Consider the following 5768-nt stretch of genomic DNA (forward strand, 5'->3'; position numbering starts at 1 on the left):
AGATCGTGCTTGCGCTCGAAAACGTTTACTTTTGGATCTCTGTTTAAACAGCAAGAAAAAATCAGCTTCTTCTGCGATTTTAATGGAAACTTCTCAATCGTGAGATGCGTGTATCCAACATATGTTGTGAAACTTCCACGTTTATACTTACCTGCAATTAGTGGTGACGAATTTTTTAAGAAGAGCTTGCTTTTGGCTGGAAACTTTTATTTTTACATTCTCTTTTAACCCGCAGAAAAAATTGTCATCAAGTGCAAAATCAATGAAAATTTATCAGTTTTCCGACCAAACTGTCCACTATGTTCTGCGTAAGTTTCAAATTTGTGCTTGGCCCAGATTAATAGTTACAAATTTTTTCAAGGAGATCGTGCTTGCGCTCGAAAACGTTCACTTTTGGATCTCTGTTTAAACAGGAAGAAAAAATCAGCATTTTCTGCGATTTTAACGGAAGCTTCTCAATTCTCAGATGCGTGTGTATAACACATGTTGTGAAACTTTCACGTTTATACTTAGCCGGAATTAGTGGTGACGAATTTTTTAAGAAGAGCTCGCTTTTGGCTGGAAACTTTTATTTTTACATTCGCGTTTAAACAGCAGAAAAAAAATGGTATCCATCGCGAGTTCAATGAGTTCAATTTCCTGATTCTCAAATTCCGCTGCTTACTATGTTATAAAACAAAGTTTCTCACTCATTTCTTCACAAACCACTATAAATATTCTATAAGTAGCAAAAGTTTCGATTTTCTGTCACCAACAAACTGTTTTAGCGATTTTTTCTAAATGCGATAGACTTTTATAGTTGTCGATGTTTGACATTTACTTTCTCAGAAACTGAAAAAATCAAACCACCCTGTTGCCACTTTGCCAACATTTCCCTGCTACAATCGGAGCTGGACTTTTATTCAGTGTGTTGACTTGGTAAGGGCCCGGCTCTTTGAAAGGGCGTCTTGAGAAGGTTTTTCCTGTTGAGCAAAATTATGGGAAAGGGTGTCACACACACCACTTAGGGCTGCATAGGCAAACGGTGCATTAGCGAAATGTACCCGAAACGTGACCGGTTTGGTAAAAGGGCTGCGCTTTTATCGAAACCGTAAACTTTCAAATATTAAACGCCCCAAGTTGTTGTTGCATTTTTGCCTCAACGGTTTCATAGTCACTTTTTATCGCCGACCGGCTTCAATTGTCTTGGCGCTAAAAATTACGCTCACTTCAGTAGTAGTAAAAGACAATTATCTGATTAGCAACATGTTTCACTGATTTCCCCTCGGAACGGTTTAACTGCAGCGAAAATTCTGCATGTTTGGGCCGCTTTACCGTCCGGATCTCATTTTCCTTTGCAGGATGGATGAATTTCGGATCTGGTCGTCTGTTTTATTTGTGCAGGTGGATCATAAGTTTTATACGGCGTGCTCATAAAACAGGCCGCTTCTTCGCACGCTTTGCGGCATAAATTGCCACAAGACACGACAGCTTCTATTGCTCGGACTACTTTCATTTTACATGCCATTTAAATGGGATGTTTTTCCTACTTCTGAAACCGGTTCTTTTCAGTCGCTTTAGTGTGGACGGAATGCAACCGACTGTTCAAGTATATATTCAATTGCTTTAGAACACTTCAATTGGGAAGCGCTGTATGCAAAACCCTTCCGTACCTGAGTCGGCCATAGAGCGCCTCCATATCACATAGTTGGCGAGAGAGAGAAGGGTATAGCTCAACCCACTTGTTTCGAATTGAATCGAAAAGAACATTGACTTGATTTACTCCGGTGATTTTCTGTAAACTCCTGACGTAGAATTTTCAAATGAAAGTAATTGTTAATTATGGCTTGAAAACGCCTAACGAAGGTCGATATTTGGCCTCAGGTGCGCTCCAAGGCCCCATTTCCAACTGGAGCATGATAAACGACACTCTGGATGTCGCCTGGGCCTACGTCTTGGCCCCCAGCGGATAAGACGAGATATTTATTATTGGAATAAATAACAATGAGCCAGTTCTTATATTGGTTGGTTGGTCCCAGGTTGAAGAACTGTTTGCCATCCAATTATCTGTTTGATGTAAGCGAAAAATGCGTTGGTGCAAGGAAACTACTCCAAAGCGCTTTGTGTACGTCTGCTCGACTTGGTTACCGGGGAAACGCGCCTATTGCAGTGCTACTAATAGGCAGGTGCGTGGAAAAGCCACACCGCACCAATAATATTTAAACGTTTTATCTCTGCAGTGCGCAACATTAAGCTCCCCATTCCATCCAGACTGATTCCGATCAGGAAAAAACTGATCTCAGACCGCTGTACCCGTGTGGTAGACAGGATGCAATTTTTATCATCCAATTGAAATTCTTGTCGCGCCAGTTCGCCATCCGCATGTACGAAGAGATCAGTATCATCCACCTGGGGAATTACATTTTCTCGTCTATTTCACCTGCAGATGCTGCTCTTTTCTTATTGCGATTTTCTCGGTGCAAAAGGAAAACAAACCGGAAACGAAATGATGCTCGCGGTCGGGGACGATTGGTGGAGGGTTGCGCCTGCCGACTCCTCGTCCCGTCTGCCTGATACATAAAATGTCCTGGAATGTTGCTGCCTTTCCAGGGTTGCACTCACAGTTTCATTTCCATTTTTTGCCCTTAAAACACTCAAAAAATACTAAATATGGGCTTGATTTTTTAGAGCACACGTTTCAAACAATGAAAATAACTATTTTCCCCACAAACTCCAATCGAGTGGTCGTCCACTTCAAGCTGGAGCCATGCACGGTGCATAAAGAAAATCAGACTTAACCCAATCGATTGGTCAATTGACGCTGTTTAAATTTTCCAAATATACTCTATTGAAATTGAAAAGATTCCTAAAGTGAAACTGAAAAGATGGATTTTTTGTCTGATGGCTGATTTTAATAGAAATTTGACCCACAATGTCCATGGTGGAGAACAGAAGCATTCATTTGCGCTATTGAAAGTGACTCACTTTTACAGCAAAAAAGGCCTGAATTAAGTTTTTACCTTCTAACAGTCAGGTTGATTTTTATGTTGAGCGCTTTTCAGGGGGTTGTTTAACTTCTCAAAGCCTTCCTGCAGGCGGTTTCGTTAAAGAGAACTAATTCATTGCCGGAACCCCAACAAATTGCCTTAATTCAAGGAGCCGAAGGCAAAATTTTCGAGCTCAAATAAGTGAAAGGTGTGTCATACACTCATGGATTGTGACTATTTTTTAAATGATTAAGCGACTATAAATATTGAGGAGATTTCAGCCGGTGCCACCCAACTGGTCCATTTCCAGACATCAACCGACTGTCCAATAATTCTTTTCTTGTCCACGGTTACGAGCTGTTTATGGGTGTCCATTGCAATAAAGTGTCCTCGCGCATCAATTGTTTACGGGACGGTTTTTCGAGGGCGTCTGGATGTCTGGCAAGGTGCAAGACGGGCTTGGCAATGTTTAATTCAATCGCTGCTAAGATGGCGGGTGTGGAAAAACAAAAAGAAGCGCTGCAGGTGGGGCCGAGTTGCTGATATCGGAGTATTGGCCGTGTCACAGCCAATGCCTGGAGCGGGGTGGATTTCTTAGCCGGATTATTTCTGTGCCAGGCTCGGACTTTACCGCTGCGTTTCACAACTTTTTCCCATCGGTGTCAACACTCGAGAACCATGCGAAATGCGGGTGTTTCAACATGCTGGGATTTTCCGCTTACTCCACAAGCAAGCGGCGCAAATCGTAAATTTCACGCAATTTCCGCCACCATGGTGTTAAGCTGCCATCATTTATTCACACCCTATTAACTGACGCGCAGATATCATAATGAAATTGTAAATGTTTAATCGCATTTGCGATGTGGCGGCCCAATGGCCGCGTCGATGCCTGAACGAGTTCACCTCAACAAATTGGACCAGTTCCCTCTATTCCTGATAGAAAACGGCTTGCGGCTTTTCATTGTTACTCTTCACTTCAACTTGAGAGCAGCCTACGCAAAACAACGTTATTTAATCGGCAATTTATTTGCTCGCTTGTCCAGTCAAGAGACAGTCCAATTCCTGAGCGACCTTGAAGGGACTGGTTGGGCTGTACTGTCCTGCTAAGACAAGAAGTCGTATTTGCAATTTTCACTTTTTCAGCTTATGCGGTATGCTGGTACAACAGAGTTTGCTTTACCTCTCAGACAACGTCTAGAATTCGTATCATCTTTAGAATGCGGTTTTTCAATGATATTTATATGTCCTATCTGCAAAAATCGACCAGTCACCAGGTCAAAAAGTCGGATTGATAATTACCAGGTCATATTGTCGTATCTGATTAAAAATATTTCCATTACGACATTTTGGCTTGGTATCTGTACTAAGTCTTAATGATCAAAAAGTCATATTGATAATAATTATTAAATTTTTTTGCCGTGTGACGTATATGCAAGTGTGGTTAGAGAAATTTTGTTGTTTATGGTATTTTAATATTCTGTTGATATAGCGAACAAGGCAAGTATCTTAAATTTAACTATTTCACATTCAAATGTTAGTTTTACTGGCCCTAAACAAGGAATTAGCTCAAAAAATGTCTACACATAGAGCTAATAATTTACATGGCAGACTAAGCCAAAATTATATTGATTATTTCACTCATCCATAGCATAGCCATAGGGCAAAATAGTAGTTTTCGATACAAGGGCGAAAAACAAATTTTCGCCCTCGTATCGAACACTATTTTTTATTCAAATGAAAGATTACACGAATAATAAAATGCATCGATTTCATACTTAAAATTTTGTCGCAATGTCATTTTTTAAAATGTCATGTTTTGAAGTTTGTAATTAAGTTTAAGTACTTTTTCAACTTGAAACATCTGTGGTCTTGGGATGGTGTATGCATGTTACATACTCTGCATGACATTTGCGCTTCTTAAAAAGATCATGTTTTACGTGTGACAACGTCGCAAAAGTAGATAAGTAGGCCATTAAAACGATTAGGAGACTGAACTTGTAACAAAGGTATAATTTACAAATTGTAAGTAAACTTGAAAATAGGATCAATAGTTGTTGATAAATATACGTTATTCCTTAAAAAAGCATTTTGGTTATTTTTAAATAAAAATACTGAAAAATATATAATGACAGTGGCAAGTTCAAAGTGTTACATTTACTTTGTCGCACACTGTGCGGCAAAGTCCGTGCGAAAAAGTAAAGCAAATGAACGCTAAAGAAAAGTGCTTCTTTTTGATCATCGCTTCTGTTCGCAAAATGGCACTTTTCGATTCATTCGAATAAAAAAGTTATTAATAAACGGTAATTCAATAATTTTCAAAAAAACTTACAGCTATAATTTCACGTCGTCATGGAACCATAATAAATATCACTGTTGACTGATTTATTTAATGTGATTGATGTGAAATATATTCTCAAAAATTAATAAAAATGAATCATTTTGGAGATATTTCCGACGAAAATATGGATAAATTGGTGGTTAGCAGCGAAGCGACAAACACCGCAAAAAGTAATAAGTACATTTGGAAACAATTTACATCTTTTTGTGCGGAAAAACATTATAACATGGATCGAGATACTCCAATCTCGGAACTTGCATCTTTTTTAAAAAGCTGGGCGTACAACATGCGTAAACAAAATGGAGAGGAATACAAAGAACACACTGTTAAAACCATCTGGAACGTCACAGCTAGTCTATTAATGGAGAAATGTTTTAAGGAGTATGGAATAAAAATAAATCCGTTTGAGCAAATCGAATTTAAATCAGCGCGAGATGCAAGAAATGCAAAACGAAGAGAATTAC

The sequence above is a fragment of the Dendroctonus ponderosae genome, unplaced genomic scaffold (assembly GCF_020466585.1).
Source record: "Dendroctonus ponderosae isolate FM_Combo_2020 unplaced genomic scaffold, Dpon_F_20191213v2 Dpon_F_20191213_10, whole genome shotgun sequence".
Taxonomy (NCBI): Eukaryota; Metazoa; Arthropoda; class Insecta; order Coleoptera; family Curculionidae; genus Dendroctonus; species Dendroctonus ponderosae.